The sequence below is a fragment of the Gallus gallus genome, chromosome 2 (genome assembly GCF_016699485.2).
Source record: "Gallus gallus isolate bGalGal1 chromosome 2, bGalGal1.mat.broiler.GRCg7b, whole genome shotgun sequence".
Lineage (NCBI taxonomy): Eukaryota > Metazoa > Chordata > Aves > Galliformes > Phasianidae > Gallus > Gallus gallus.
The window spans coordinates 69,747,594-69,765,390 of NC_052533.1; the positions used below are offsets into that span (position 1 = coordinate 69,747,594).

The 17,797-nt window shown below is 36.3% G+C and overlaps 1 long non-coding RNA gene across 1 annotated transcript; it reads left to right on the forward strand.

Moving 5' to 3' along the window:
- The first annotated feature begins 5,665 nt into the window (after positions 1-5,665).
- LOC112531777 lies at positions 5,666-17,391 on the forward strand. Its single transcript, XR_003073783.2, has 4 exons — positions 5,666-5,744; positions 7,100-7,362; positions 7,744-8,150; positions 16,402-17,391. It is a non-coding gene; the product is annotated as an uncharacterized LOC112531777 (long non-coding RNA).
- Positions 17,392-17,797: the final 406 nt, after the last annotated feature.

The following is a 17,797-nucleotide window of genomic DNA, read 5'->3' on the forward strand; positions in this document are numbered from 1 at the left end:
TTTTTTTTTATATACTTCCCTGAATTAACAATTTTCAATAATATATCATTTAGAATAGAGGGTTGGTCATATATACGAATGGAAGGTGGTTTGTACTGGAAAGAAAATTAAGTGCTGCTTACTTTGCTGGAAATAACTGTATCTGCCTCTTCTCCTCTGAAGCAGATTTATTATCATCATTATTCATTCCTGTATGTTGACTTAGGGAACACTTTCATGTGGAAATGTCACTTATTTTCAGATGCCACTAACTTAAATTGCTTTACAATTTCATTAAAAGCCACTCTTGCTGCTGGCTGCTCAGTAGACATCTCACTATGCTCTGATGTGCTCTTTACAGTCAAGTTGAGAGGCAGTTAACTTGTGCTTTACTGTTACCCTATAAATAAAACATTTTTAGAAGCTAAATGGTTCTGCCTACTCTTTTCATTTCAGGGCCACAAATAGCTGCCATTTTCAGACCCCTGCAGGACTAAGGGCCTTTCCAGTTTCCTGTATCAGTAAGCCCAGCATGACAGCCTGAGCCTGTGAGCATGCAACATTCTCACGTACACTAGGCATCCTGTTAATACTGTTAGCATCTCTTCAGGTCCTGAGACAAACCAGCCTGCTATGGGATCCTGAGCATGGGGATTTGTGGGGGGAAATTATCTGTATTTTGGAGAACAGATAAATAGCTTTTTACATGACTTGGACTCTCCACAAATATTTATACTAAAATAGATAGCATATCCATTTCAGTTTCAATCATAATGAATTTTTTCTTATTGATTTATAATCACACTTCTGGAAACAACAGAATTCATTTATCCCTTTCAAAAGGTAACACAACCTTACACATAAAAGAGTTCAATCAGACTTTACTACAGACTCTATTTAGAAGTATTTTAGGTTACTAATTCATGAACTATTGACTAAAAAAAAAAAAAAAAAAAAAAGTATTGACTGAAAAGAAGCTTTCAAGATTACCCAAAACTAATTCTTGTCAGAAATTAAATTGCATTCCTGATGGTTTGAGGTCTGGTACAATAGATAAATCATACATTTATATTCCTAGCTGATGAGGGACCCAGACTAGAAGTCCTGTAAGGAAAATTACCTGAGTAAATGGCAGATTCCCTAAACTCCATCAGTGGATTATTGATTTGATTCTTAAAAGCATAAGAGTACATACATATAGGGAAAAGTTCGATAAATGAGTCTTTTTGTCATTATTATTGTTATTATTATTATTCTCCTAATGGGTTAAGATGGGTGGGAGTTAGGGGTTTTTTTCTTCCTTTGTACTCTACAGTAGATATCAAAAACAGTCAGCAATTCTATTTTTAAAACAAACAAATCCCACATCCAGAAAGAAAAAAATATATTATTACTTCCAGATAAAATGTTGCAAGACTGATATTTTCCGCAATGAAAACACTTCAGCTGTCTTGCACCTGACAGAGATGAAATCAATTGAGTCTGTGAATCAGCAAACTTTTTCTATGCAGTGGCATCATGTGGGCTTCTCATCTCGACATCTGCTGGCTGGTTGAAACTCTAAAAAGCAGCTTCAGCTTTGCACATAAAAGAAGAGAGTGTATCCAGAAATATAAATATATATATATATACAGATGGAATATGTTCTGAATTCAGTGAATGTAAGAAATCAAAATATTCTGTTCAGTGCACAGCAGATTAATTTTACTTGCTTTGTTAAATTGTATAAAGACTATGATGGCGGACACTGAGCAATAGAAACAACTAAGTAACATTGATCACTGCCTGTTTACCATTAAATATTTTATGTTGCCATTTCTGATAATTCTGGGCTTTCCAAGTGTGTGAAAGGGATCAAATGGGGTACAGAGACAAGAAAATAAGAGAGCGGGCAAGAAGGAGAACAATGTTACAGGAATATAATCACATATGTGGTCTGGGACTTCATTGAGAATAATATTAATAGTAACCTGTTCTTATATACATCTCATCATATTGCTGTCATTATTTCCCCATTTTATAAGTCAGTAACCTTAGCACAGAGTCAATGAAATGGCAGCAGGTCAACAATATTTCATTATACTATACAACATGAGTTTTGCAGCTAAACCCATTTTAGCTGATGTGTGCTCATATTGTATATAATAAAACTTCCAACTCCACCCCCCAAAAACAAACAAACAAACAAACAAAAAAAACAGTGTTGAGTCATGCTTGATGGCAACATGGGATGAATTAAACCTAAGTAACAGTTTAGTAACCAGCTTGAAAGTCCATCAAAAGTCCAGATTTTGGATGAGTTTTTATCTAGACAAAACAAAGTATTTTTAAAAGGAATATCTTGCTGTTACAAGAAAGGTATACAGAGTGTGACACCACTGACGAATGGAAGAGGCAAGAACAGCACAAGTTATGCCAGTATTGTCTATCTTCAAATCTCTTTTTTGCTTACAAAGAGTCACTCGCTTACATCTGACAAATACATCAGCAGGTGGTGAAAACCCAAAAGAAATCCTCAGAGCAAGAAGGTACTCTGCTGAGAATTTAAATTTCCAATACTATCACTTAAATTAACATGACTACAGTCAGTATGTCTGATCTATTGTTGACTACAATTGTGGAAGAGCAAGCACTAAGAGAACAAGCAGGCATCACAACTGTATCACACTGTCTTCTGGAAAACTTGTGCCATTATTACTTTCCAGAAAATTTTAGTGGCATTATTTAGGATGACAACAGCAGATAATAAGCCACATAAACAGCTCTTTGAATCAGATTTGATTTTGTTCAACAAGTGTTATATATTGAATTTCAGATCAATATTAAGCCTCAGTGAAGTTTTCTGTGACTCTAGGACCACTTTTTACTGTCACCCTATTTTTAATAAAAATAATAATAATTAAAAAAAAAAAAATCATTTCAGTAGGCTCCTTGACATTTTTGTGGGAATGCATTTGACATCCCTTCTGAAGTAGAACTGCAGATATCTTTTATTCATGTTGTCTTCTTCTCACAAACACATTTTATAAGCAGCTAGCCTCTTTCCTCAACTTTCAGTGCAGTTTTCTACCACAGGCCCTCTTTACAGTGTTGTATACAGATAGTCTTCGTTTGTTTGTGTTTGTACTTCATAGACAAGATCACCTTACATCAAGAAATAAGAAATAATCATGATTATCCTAAGCTTATCAGATAACTTTACAAGTAAATAAGAACATGCATGAAATATTTTACCTATTTTACTTCAAGTGTAGCAGGGCAGATGAAGATCTGGGAAAGAATGTTAACATAAAAGGCTAATGAAGATGCAAGCAGTGCATTTTGAAGGATTTTGAAGATACACTGTAATGTTTAACAACAGAGAAAACAGTCTCCAAGGTTCACTTTTGATGTTTCTACAAAGCCAGCATATTCAGCACACTAAAAGGAAACAAATACTTATGGAAGAAAAACTTAACACAGGTGCTTTCTGGTGGGTATAACTTGAGACTGTATTTCAAATAGAGCATCATATATTTTATACAACATGGCTATAAAATGTCAGGAATGTCTTTCTGTGGAGAACCTATGTAACTTGATCAATCAGAATGCTTTATTTACTAAAAAAAAAAAAAAAAAAAAAAAAAAAAAAAAAGTAGATGTGGTAGATTTGCTAAAAGATTAAAAACATAATATACAGCAACTATGGTTTTTATATCAATAATACTAAAGCATAGAAATCAACACATGGAAAATAAAGATGAGGTGATTGGTGGTAACTAACATAGCTTCACCAAAGGCAAGTAGTGCCTGACAAACTTGGTGGCATTTTATGATGGAGCTACAACATCACTGGATAAAGGAAGAACAACTGACATCATCTACCCGGACTTGTACAAAGTGTTTGACAACGTCCTGCATGATATCTTCTACATCATATTAGAGAAAAATGGATTTAGTGGATAAACCACTCACTGGATAAGGAATTTGCTGGATGGTCGTGCACAGAGAATTATGGTCAATGGCTCAGTGTCCAAGTGGAGACTTGTGATGAATGGCATTCCTAAGGGATCAGTGTTGGAACCAGTGTTATTTAAGATATTTGTAGGCAACATGGGCAGTGGAATTGAGTGCACCCTCAGCAAGTTTGCACATGACACCAAGCTGAGTGATGCAGCTGACATGCTAGAGCAAAGGGATGCCATGCAGAGGGACATGGACAGCTTTGAGAGGTGGGCCCATGTCAACTTTATGAAGTTCAACAAGGCCAAGTGTAAGGTCCTTCACCTGGGTTGGGGCAATTTCAAGCACAGATACAGCTTGGGTGGACAATGGCTTGAGAGCAGCCCTGAAAAAAAGGATTTGAGGGTGTCAGTTGATTAATGATTTGACATGAGCTGGCAATGTGTGTTTGCAGCCTAGAAGGTCAACCATATCCATCAATATAGGCATGACCAGGAGGTTGAGGAAGGTGATTCTGCTCCTCTGTTCTCATGAGACCCCACCTGGAGTACTGTGTGATGTTCTGGAGCCCCCAGCACAAGAACGACATTGAGCTGTTGGAGTGGGTCTGGAAGAGGGCCATGAGATAATCAGAGGACAGGAGCACCTCCCTTCTGGATATAGGCTGAGAGAGCGGGATATCTTCAGCCTAGAGAAGAGAAGGCTCCATGGGGATCTTACAGTAGTCTTCTAGCACCTGAAGGGGGCCTACAAAAAAGCTGGGGAGGGACTTTTTATAAGAGAATGTAGCAAGAAGACAAGGAGAAATGGTTTTAAATTGGAAGAGGGTAGGTTTAGAGTAGATATTAAGAAGAAATTCTCTACTGTGAGGGTGGTGAGACACTGGAACAAGTTGCTCAGAGAGGCTGTGCTTGTCTCCACTCTGGAGCTGTTCAATGCTAGGCCAGATGGGGCTTTGAACAACCTGGTCTAGTGGGAGATGTCTTTGCCTATATAAGGGGAGTTGGAACTAGATTATCTTGAAGGTCCCTTCCAACCCAAACCATTCTATGATCCTATAAACACTGTTGGTATTACATATAACATTCTCTATATCTTTTCCTTACCATTGAAGACAGAGAGAGAGACATGAATCATAAATAAACCAGGACTCTTAAGAGAAGTTTGTAATATTTTAAAATTGTAATATTGTGTAATAATCACAATAAAAAGAAATCGTTAGATCTTCTGCAATTAAGTATTCATTTATTCTACCTAATAGTTAAACTTTTGCCTTCAGCTGATATGAATAAATGTGACAGTGAAATGCAGTTAGCATGATACATCTTCCTCAGATTGTAAAGGTATTTCTACATAAATTTGTATGGATTTCATGTTAAAGATAATTTATGTTTGTCTTATGAGATAGGTCATCCAGTTTCATTAAAAATCCTTTTATTCTTCTATTTAGACTTCCTGCATATTGTTTTTGTCATTCCAAAGGATATGTTGCTCAGTGTATCTCTTTTATTTATTTATTTATTTATTTTCCGTGTATGTCATGGTTTTATGATTTTTGGTTGTCGGTATTCCACATCATAACATCATGCAGTGTACTGGGAGTTAAAGAGCAAATGCTCTAGTTCCGGGTACTTGTCCAGAAGAGAAGAAGAACTACGTTCCCCAGAAGACTGTTCGAATACTGTTATTTCTGCTCAGGGGAACAGATATAAGGCTTGTAGGTCACCTGACCTGGGTCGTCTCCCTTTCTTCTCGTCTCGTCATGCTTGCTTTCAGATTGTCTAGCTGTTGCTCCCAACTGCACGCAAGGCTTCAGTATCAGGGTAAGGCCTTTAGCTCTTGGACGATCCTTCTCTCAATTATATTTGCTTTTATTAACAATTATATTGAATTATATTGTATTATAGTGTGTTATCATGCATTCCGATACTATATTTAGTAAATTATTTTGTTTCTCCTCAGATCGCTGGCACTGTTTTTTTAATTATTCTTTATTTGGGGGGGGGGGAGGGTCCCCTGTTTCCCTGTTCTGGAGGCGCTGATTTTGCAAAAAAAAAAAAAAAAAAATCCCTCTGCCCCACTAGTCACGGAAGCAGGCCGGACCAGCCTGTAAACTGTCAGCAGTGTAGCAGATTTTTAATCTATGATAAAATATTACCCAAGTAGAGAACATTAAGAGCCAAGAAAGGAATCTTAGTGTCGACATGTAGACTTAGACAAGCTTAAGATTCACAGAGCAGTACTGGGAAATTGGTACCTTTTTTCTCTACACTGATGAGTAAACAATATGATGTATGTGATGATCTACATCAAACAAAATGGTTACAATGGTTGATGATTGCTTTTCATCTCCTCAGATTGCTACAACCTCACTTAACATTTCCAGGACTGGAAGAGAGATAAAAAAAATATAAATCATCCCTCATATTTGATTTTTAAAACACATGTGAAGGAGGAAATTCTCCGTAGTGAGAGGACTGAGTTTGCCCATTCATTTCTACTCAGGATTACATCACATCATCCTATCCTGCAAAGTTTTAGTCCCATTAAATAAAAGTGACTTCAACTACATTTGGAATAATATCTTGTATTTCAAAACAGAATGTATGGCTTATACAAATATTGTTAATTGTGGCAGAAATAGAAATCCTTCCTTCTTCTAAGAACAGTCTCAACTCTGATTGGAAAGGAGTACTGGGTGTGAAACAACCACATATGCTGCAACGTGCCAGGAGCTGTAATGATATGTTTGGAAAGCTAATTTAAGATTATAAACATAATTCTGGGAGTCTTCATCTAGTTAAAGCATGGTGTCTGTTCCCAGAGCACTCACCAGTGCTTCCGAGGGAAGCAGAAACACAAACACCAAACCAAAATAGTTTCAACATGCTTGTTGTTCAAGGATTCAAATCACTGGATTTTTTGTGGCCTCTTTTTTATCTCTTGCATAAATCCTACTTTCCTCTCTCAAGCATTCTCAGTTTTCATCAAACAGTATGTTACTTCAATTCTTTCTCATCATGCCACCCTGAGAGAAAATATCAGTACTTTATGATTATAAGTAAAGATACAATGTTCTTAAAGAAGGGTGTGAAGAGATGGTAAGAGTTCTTAAAAAAAGAGTGGAAGTAGTCCCTTTTGAAGTAGTTCTGCTTCATTGTCTCCTCCTTGCCTGCAGGACATCCATGCAAGAGAGGATGTGGAGGAGGGGAAGCCAGCCACAACCTGGTGCTGGGATCATGCAGTTTAAGGAGAGATTGAAAAAACATAGAAAAGTGCACTTCAAGGGTTTCAGAAAATAAAATATCTTGAAGCCAGAGTGCCACTGGACTGGCTGAGACCAAACTGAAGAGCACAGACACAGTGGAAGAGAAAGAGCGAATAGAAACCCTTCATGTTTCTAATATGACTCCATCACTTTGAGATTGCTCTACTTACAATGTGATTACTCCAATTTAAATTCCACTACTCTCCTTCTTTCTTTCTTTCTTTCTTTCTTTCTTTCTTTCTTTCTTTCTTTCTTTCTTTCTTTCTTTCTTTCTTTCTTTCTTTCTTTCTTTCTTTCTTTCTTTCTTTCTTTCTTTCTTTCTTTCTTTCTTTCTTTTCTTTCCTCCTTTCTTTCCTCCTTTCTTTCTTCAGCATTATTTTAAAACATCTTGATTGATCTTGGAACGTACATGCTAAGAAGAACATCTAGGCAATTCTGCTCAAATGACAGGGGTCTTGGTAACACTACACCAACTGCTGCCATCTCCAGAATCTTTTAGTTGTTCTTCCTCTCAGTGTTTTCCCAGACTAAGTCCTACTTATTTTCTCTAACAGATAAACAACAGAAAAGCTGCTTTTCATGCTCAACACCTAGATTTGGAGACCATTAAAAAAAAATAGCTGGGAGCAATATATCATTAAAGTACTTCTGAATGCTACTGGAGTTGGTCCTGAAAATCATTTTAACAACTCTGCTGCAATAGAAACTCATCTTCCATGAAAGAAGGTGCCACTTTCCTGCTGTCAACACTGGTACACCAACATCAGCTACAGAAGACACAAAAACGAAAGCAAAAAATAAGGACATGTTGATTAGTCCACCTTGTGGAAGGCAGATGGGGATGCAGAGAGGAAGACTCAGGATGGTAGTAGATTCACAGAAGCGGCAGCATCTTAGAACTATTGATAAAATTTTTAGACAAACTTGCTACATTAAGAAATGCAAATTCTTTCTTTTATAGGTAATCGTTTTTATTATTTATTACTATTATTTCATTATATTACAGTATTTTCACAGTAAAATAACAAAGACAATAAAATGACAATATGAAAGAGGAGATCAATAAAAGTGATTCATCATAAAACTTGTAAATAAAACAAAGTTATGATGAAAATATCCCTGCTTAAAAAAGAAACTGATACAGCAACCATCAACAAAAGTACAAGATATATTACGTACAACAATACTACTGCCTGCAGCCAATATGCAAATGCAATTTCTGAGCCCAGTCAGAAATATTGAGCTAAGCAGAATATTTATGAAGCACAGTGGTAAGGAACAGAATGCATAAATCTGACCACTTCCTTTACAGAAGTATGAAAATATGACAAACACAGGTACATGCAGTTCACCTCTTAAATCTTACATGTATAAATTCAAACTGAAAACACAAGAAGACAGACTAACCTTCAAATACCATTAGTAGCAGTCATCTTAAAAGCCATTTCGTCATCTTACAAACAATGCGATTCTAATGCAGCGCTGTAGTTTTCTACTATTTTTTCCTCCCATTGCTATCTTATTCCCAGAATTCAGTGTTCATACATACTTTGAACTGTAGATATATAGTTGAAAAGAATTTAAGAAAAAAAAAAATGAAAAAGGCTAGGATTATTCCACAGCTGCAATACTTGAGTGTTTGAGCTAAATATCTAACATTAGGAAGCTTCTACAAAAGCTGAAAGATCTGAAGACTGTGGAACTTTTTGGATTGATTCAAATAACAGACCCACTCAAGGAGAAAAATAGAAACAACAGGCTCTGAATTTCCTTTGGAAGAGGTATTTCCTTTCTATCAGTGTTATCATAAGACCTAAAGCATCATGTCATATCAGAAATACCCCCTTCATCTTCTGTTTTCACAAAGCTTTTAGTTCAGGCTACAGCTGTTGTGACATATGAGATCCACAAAACTATTTTTCATCTGCTTAACAGTGACAAGAGTCCATTCAACCTAAGATGTTCAGAGCAGAAATTACAGAGTAGAAAACAAAGAGAGGTTTTTGAATATTGTGTTTGCTATGGGAACTAAAGAAAATCAGCCCAAAATTGAAGGTTAGACACACATTTTTGAAAACTCGCTTCACTCAGACAATTTAATCACCCAATGAGCACTTGCCAAGCCAAGAAAAAACATTTGATATTCCTTTCCTGATGTCTTTGACAGTGCATTCTCATTTTCTTTTACATTAAGACAGTCTGTTGCTCTCTGGGATGTTAGTTTCTCCTTCAGCTCTACATTCATTTCAGTCTGAATCCCAATACATTTGCAATTTCACTGTTGTGCAAATGTTATCTTGAAACTCCCTCAAGCAGAAAGTGCAGCACATGAGTCGTGCAACAATACCATAGCACCATAGGCTTACAAATCCCATACCCATAGCTAAGTTGCTCCCAACACCCAAATAAAGGATTGCAAAGAAAAAAAAAAAACAACTGCAAGATGGATTTCTTCATTAAAAATCCCATGTTAAGACTTTATTGAAGAAGAGCTTAGGAGAGAGAGAAATATAAAAAGCTTCTGCTTTCAAAGAAAAGAAAAAAGTCTCATGTATATGTTTCTCATTTTAAAGGGTTATGTTAAATGAAAGTTACAAACTTGTAACTGCAGAATAAGAAAGTTAGGTCACTATGGCATTCTAGTTAACATTAATTGTAATATTAATTATAGTGGAGCTTAAATGGTCTAGTAACATTGAATTTGCAATTTAATGTTTATAAAATATAATTAACATAATTTTTGTATGCATAATGAAGCTATAAATATAAATAATTCATCAAATAACAATTCTATAACAAGTATTTTCTCTTTCGGAGGTTTATCTATATAGCCTTCTCAATTACTACTTTCAGACAACACAAAAAGTTAATGTGTAGTGTTATATCTACATCTTTTTATCTTTTTCTAGTGGATTCTGTGTCATTTCTTAATTTTGTGGGGTTTTTTTTTGTTTGTTTGTTTGTTTTGGCTAAAGCAAAGCATAACAAATGCATATAAATACTGAAGAAATATTTTACAATAAAATGGAAGAAACAAATGTTTTTAGGAGACCATTTTCCATCCCAGTTGTCACAGGCCAACTCTGCATGTAAATTAATGTTTATCAAATAATCAAAGTTGTTAAAAGGGATCTCTGGAGCTCTTTGAGTCCAACCCCCTGCTAAAGCCGTCTCCCTCCAGCAGATTACAAAGGAAAGTGCCCAAAAGGGTTTTGAATATCTCTGAAGAAGGAGACTGGCTTCACAACCTCTCTGGGCAGCCTGTTTCAGGGCTCTGTCACCCTCACAGTAAAAAACTCTTCCTTGTGTTCAGATGGAGATTCTTATATTCCAGTTTCTGTCCACTGCCCCTTGTCCTGTCTCTGGGCATCACTGAAAATGATGGCATCTGGATGGTCCCTTGGCACCATCCACTTGACTCCTGCCCTTTAGCTATTTATAATCAGTGCTAAGATCCCTTCTCAGTCTTCTTCAGTCTGAACACTCCTAGATCTTTCAGCCTTTCCTTGTACGAGTGATGCTCTGGGTCCTTCATCATCTTTGGGGCCCTCCACTGGGCTCTAAGTGATGTTCTTTTTTTGAGCTGGGAAACCTAGAACTGGACACAGAACTCTAGATGTGGCCTCATCAGGGCAGAGTAGAGGGGGGAAATCACATCTCAGTCCTGTTGGCCATCCTGTTTTAATACTCCCCAAGATACCATTAGTATCCTTGGTCACAAGGGCACACTAATGGCTCATGGCCAACCTATTGGCCACCAGGATATCCAGATTCTTCTCCACAGAGCTCCTTTCCAGCAGCTCAACCTCTAATGTACCCTTATGTACCCATTACGTCATAAGTGTTCAAGTGATATTTACCTTAATTATCAAAAGGTCTAAAAGCAGCTCAGTGTGGTCAGCCAGTATACCTGCATTTACTGCATCTGCTTTGGGGTCATTGTTATGATGGCTATCCACAATGTAGCCTGTCTTTCACATTGCTGTTGCCACTGCTGAACCTTACCACTCAATATCTCACTGTGCTCATATCCACTGTTTGGTCCCCATAAGCATTCAGCAAGTGTTGATGAACATCAATGGGTGCATTTTTTTTTCAGCATGGAGGAATTCAGTGATGCACCTTAGCTTCATATGCACTTCCATGTCAGACGTCATTTTGTCAGACTGCCGCTCTGCTGCCATCTGTTGTACATACTTCTTATAGATGTGATCAACTTTCTCTATTCACTACTTGCGACAGTTATTAACATCACAAAATACCTAGCTATCTCTCTATATAAATATAGTTAGAGATTTGTACAGCCTCCATTACCCATATACATCAGTGTCTTGATTTAACTTGAGCTTAATGGGGTGAACAAAATTCCCCTTTTCTTTCGTTCAGACTTACATTCCTTCATGCCATAAATTTGAATGTGGTTATTGTTTCTCAACAATACAATAGTGAGTATATTCTCACTATCAAGGAAGAACTAGCAAAAGACTGTAAGTTAGATGACCTCTTCAATAATCTATGGCTTAGAAGCTTCTTTCTTTAGTGATTCTTAAATGATGCTTTGCCATTAGCACCTTTAATGGTATAAAAATAATTTTACTCTAATTAAATATAGTTACTTTATAGATTATGGAATACTCTTCATTACTATATCTATTTCAAATCTATTTTGTTTTGAAATGCACTTTCTATTCAGAATACTATTAATAACATTCTAACAACATTTGAATTCTTCTGGGCATAAAACAAGAAGGAAGCTGGGGTGAAGGCTTGTCATGTGACAACTAAAATAGTTGTAGACTTCTTTTTTTTTTTTTTTTTTATTAAAAAACACCCTACTGTTCCTAAAACATTTTATCTTTAGTCTTCAACACATTGTCTCAATGACAGTGACACTTGTTATGAGTCAGTAAGTGTACGGTGTACAAACCAAATAAATCTGTTAAATAAATACTCAGCAGTGAAAACAGCAGTGGGTAAACACTGAGAAGAAGGAAGTGTAGCCCTGGATTTTGTCCATAATCATTTTCTGAAGATATCCAACTGACACTGGTACAGTATTTTTTCAAGCAGCTTTCAGAGAATCATAGAATTGCTCAGATTGGGAAATGACTTTCAAGATCGTCAAGTCCAACCTCAACCTAATTGTATTACCCTAACTCTAACAACCCTGCACTAAATCATTTCCCTGAGCACTACATCCAAATGGTTTTTTAAACACATTCAGGGATGACAACTCAACCACCTCCCTGTGGAGCCTATTCCAGTGCTTAACACCCTTTCTGTAAAGAAGTTTTTCCCAATATCCAAACTAAACCTCGCCTGGCACAACTTGAGGCCATTTCCCCTCATTCTGTCACCTGTCACTAGTGAGAAGAGACCAACCCCACCCCTGTTGCAATCACCTTTCAGGTATTTGAAGGGAGCAATAAGGTCACCCCTCAGCCTCGTTTTCCCCAGACTAAACAGCCCCAGTTCCTTCAGTTGTTCCTCATAGGGCTTATTCTCCAAGCCCTTCACAAGCCTTGTTGCCCTTCTTTGGACTTGCGCCATCACCTCAATATCTTTTCTGTACTGAGGTGCCCAAAACTGAACACAGTACTCAAGGTGAGGCTTCACCAGTGCCAAGTACAGGGGCAGGATTACTTCCCTAGTCCTGCTCACCACATCATTCCTGACACAAACCAGGATGCTACTGGCCTTCTTGGCCACCTGGGCACACTGCTGGTTCATATTCAGCCGACTGTCCATCAGTACACCAAGGTCCCATTCCATCAGGCAGCTTTCCAGCCACTCCTTCCCAAGCCTGTAGGATTGCTGTGACCAAAATGCAGGACCTGACACTTGGCCCTATTAAAACTCATGCAGTTTGCCTTGGCCCATCATTCCAGTCTATCCAGGTCTCTCTGTAGTGCCTTACTTCCCTCTGGCAGATCAACACTCCCTCTCAGCTTCATGTTGTCCGTGAACTTACTGAGGGTGCATTCAATCCCCTTGACAATATCATTGCTAAAGATGTTAAATAGTTGCTCACAACATAGAAAAACATATTTCGTAGTCCTCCTGAAGTGAAAGCTTCAGTAACGAAAACATTCCACTATCTTAAATATCACAGGAGTAACCACTGTAACCTAGAAGGGTATGGCTAAAAACCTTGTAGTTACTCATAAAACATCATCAACAAATTCTTATGTTGATGTGGATCAATCATAACATTATTTAGTTTTGGAGGTTTGCAGGTTTTGTTGTTTTGTTTGTTTGTTTTTAAATATGTATATATATTCACAATGTGTTGTTTGGTTGACTCGAAGAAACGTTCGTAGTAATAATGTTTTGGCAAGTTTCTTGACTGATGTATCACCAAAATTCTCCAGAGTCTAAGGAAGTGTTTTCTTAAAGACAAAATATGCCTCAGTGGAATTTCACATGCCCAAAGAAACGAGTGTGTGATTCTTTGTTTCATCCAGACACATACTAAAGTTCAGTAATATAGATGTTCAGCTGAAGGTTGACTGGGTAAATGTTAAAGAACAGAACTGTAAAATGCCCTTCGACCCAACAACAAATATCAGTGTTGTTTGATGGCAGAATTCAGTCATGTCCCTGATGAACTTTATTGCTGATGTACTTTATAGTCTAGACAAGTGTCTCAAACTTCTAATGGTTGATCACAGCCTCCAGAGAGTAGCTACATCAGTCATGTCATCATTCTATCTCTGTAAACACCTGTCATCTCTGCACTCATCCTTCCCCAGCACCGCTGCTATTCCAGCCAGTACTTGTGTAGGATACTTCCTTCTTTCACATTTCAAAGAACTGGTGAATATTAATAGTGACATATTAAGTATTACTCATCACATCCAAATTAGTGTTCGTTAACTAAGCAGGAAGATTCACACAGCAACCCCTTATGCAATGAAATCAGATAAGGTGGTGCTTTCTAATCTGAAGAGAAAAGTTAATAACTGTCATTAGTTTAGTTATTTATAATGTGGTTGCATTTCAACATCTGACTTTCTTGACGAAAACAAGAAACTAAGGGCTGAAAAAAATGATTTTTAGAATTCCTATCTTACTATGAACACTTCTAAAGGGTTTGTCTTAAATTGAAAATCCAAAATATGCCATCGAGGAAATCCAATCAGCATTTTTGAAGTGCAGTAATTTACAAAACTATCAGGGAGGACTTGTAGGGGCAACTGAAGGAGAAACTCCTTTGCTGAAATTTCAATTCCACAAAACTTGTATAAGCACGTGACTTTAGCAGATTGTCTTTGGTACTGGAATCTTAAGGCCTCCTAATGCCTGTTGATATTTAACATTTATTCCTGTTAATAGAACCGTGCAAAGTTTACTAAACAAATATTTAATTTTGTTATGGAACCAACATGTCAGCAATTTCTTGGTTATTTTTGTCCAACATTTGTTCTTGCAAAACTCCCAAAAAAATGCAACAAGTTTTGAAAAAGGAAAAATATATTTTAGGACTGGACTTCAGAAGTAGGATTATTTTGCTAGTGTTACTTCAAACTAATGGGGATAAAGAGTTAAATAATTATAGTACATATGAGAAAAATCCACATCCTTTTGCAAAAAAAGTCATCTTTAAAGTGGTACAATACTAGGACCAGACATTGCACTGAAATAGTTATGTTTACATCACTGCAGAGCTGTGAAAAGTCTGTTGTCATTGAGTTCTTCAATCACAAGTTCCCTTGGAATTTTATAGTTTATAAAGTATTGCTTTACATAATCACTTATAATTATTTGTTGTCTTATAAAAGATGTCACCTGTGGAAAATGATTTCTTGCTCAAAACAGATGTATCCTTTTTCTGCATGTGGAGTTACTTGGATTTTCTTAAAATAAACAAGTTTTATTTCTCATTACTGCACACCAAGCAGAATTCTCTCTCAACCAAAGGTTATATATAATTTGATACGTGATAGAATTTTCTTTGCTGGATTCATCAGTATCACATATACTCAGAAACAGTACAGTACAACATGACAGTTTTAAACACACATGGATAAGAACACAGTCTGATTTACAGAACACTGAACACTGCAATGTGACGATGCATAAAATGAAACAAACATAAAAACAAAAACAAAAACAGAAACAAAAAAACACAGCCAAACCTATAACCAGTTGAAAAATATTTTTCCATTTTAAAGGAATATTAGATTACAAGAAATTTCTAGGCCAGATCCAGTATTAGTACATAATTGTTTTTAGTACACATATTTTTTAAATTCTAGTTTAATACCCACTCAAAATAAAAATAAAAATAATAATAAATAAAACTAAAGTATGCTAAATAATTTCTTTCATCTTTTCTTTCTATCTTTTTGAAGGAAAAGTTTTGTTTGAACAGATAAGTTCATTTAAATATTTTCTTCTTTGGTGACCTGCTAACTTCTCACATCCTCAAACTGTAGATGTACAGTGGCAAATATTTAAATTAGCATCTTCTGAATGAAAAACTGCATGCATCAGAAAGAGAAAAACATGAGACACTTCTTTCCTAGAGCAAATTTTACTTCACAACCTCACTCTAAAGTATGCTGAAATAATAAAGGATTGAAACTTAGAGAAAGCACTGACCAAAAATAAAATCTGTTTCTGTCAGTTCATCAAAACTCTTTGGCCTCTATCAAAGACAACAGTAAAAATCTTTACCTGCTTTCATGTTAACTAATTGGGCTGTAGGACAAAACAGCAAGCAGTTTTGCTATTAAGAACTTATGTACACAGGCAGAACTTTTGGATGGACTATGTGAAGGCAAAACTGCCTTCAGAACAGCTTTGGAGGAATACTGACACATAACATGGGAGAGCCAGGAGAGCAGTAGGGGAGTTAATAGCTCTTCCACCTAAGGGTCCCAAACTCTACATTGATTCAAGTGCCCAGGAGAATAATTGATTAAGCTGCAAAAACAAGATCTAGGTCACTTATGCTTGGATTTGGCAGTTTGTAACATCTCCTGTCCACAGAACCTATTAGGAGAGCTTTCATTCATTTCCATGATCAATGGTTGTCCATAACTGTACTTCACTGCCTCAGCTTAGCTTGCATATGATGTGTACTCCTGAAAGAGTCTAATTTTAGAAAGAAGGCAGAAAGTGGCAGAACCCTTCCTTATTGCAAAGTAATGTATTTACAGTGATTCAAATCCACTTATAATGATCTTCTATTTTTGTTTTTTTCTCAGTCACCAGGAGCCTCACATGCTTTTCCAGATAAAAACATTGGTGTCTGTTTCTGTGACCGTCCATTGAGCACCTGATTGATAACCATTTATCTATTTCCCTGCATGCATTCACAGCTTGGACTAAATGCAGCAGTCATCTGAGTGGAGCAATTACTGTAAAAGGCTCCTCAAGGAAGCTCATAATGAAACTGCATTTACTTATTTATTTATGTGCTGGACATTTTACTTAAAGTACCAAAAGAAAGATGCCTTCATTAATATTAATGAGGGACACTTTCGGTTTATTATTTTTTGTATAATATTTACTAGATAAAATTAGCCAACAGTTCTTGTCATTATAAATTTTAAGGTATTCTATTAGTTCAGGGAAGGAATTTAATTAGAATATGACATTATTTGATACTGCAGGGAGAATTTACATTCAGTAGGTAAAATTAAATAATGTAGTCTTAACCTTTAAAATGTTTTTCAAATTATTTAATTAGCCAATTATAGCTTATTTAAGCTGTACATGTTATTTACCTTGAGATAAAATTCCCAGTGATGTTGGATTCAGCTGGTAGTTCCAGGTTCCCTCAAATGTTATTCAAGCTTGGTAACTTTGGCAGTCTTTACTGTTGTTAAAAAGGATTACTTAAATAAAGCATCCTATAATGCAACTATTTTTTGTGAGTGTTCCTTTAATCAAGCTAAAAGTTTCATGCATTTATCATGAACCTTTTTACTATGCTACAGTAAAACATGATTTCTGCCTGTCATTTTTGTCCAACCATTCTTGAGAAATATCCAAGATGCTATATGTAACATCATAGAGCAAATAAATAATACTTGAGACTTACTTCAATGAGGAATTTAGAATTCTGTAAAAAGATTGCATTAATTCTCCTTCCTGACTAAAAGTTCCTTAACGGCAGAAAAATGTCTACGTTTTTCCTAAAGCATTCAACTGTAGCCCAGTTAAAGTATCACAAGTCAGGAGGAGGGCCAGAAGCTCACAGAGAGGCAAAAGTCTTTCCTAGCTTTACATAGGTAACAAGAGGCCATCCTCTTTCACCCTTTGAACACTCCGGAGAATGCACAGAGCAAGAGTCCTTATAATGATATACTTTTGTTATAAAAGGTGTATGAATGTGCTGTACCCTTGTACAAGGAATGCCATATTGTTTTCCACTTTCCTGTAATCCCACTTGCCTCAAGTTGCATTATAGTTCCTGCAATTCAATGTATATATTTTGCGAAGTAATGAAGGTAAAAAACATGTTCTTTCTAATCAGACTGAGGCTTTGTTAAATGAGGGTTAAGTAAGTAACATCGCAGGTCACTGCTATAAAAGGCAAGTAGTTTGCTCCCTGCTCACAGATGGCTTTCTTCCCAAAAAGTGCAAAGAAAGTGATAA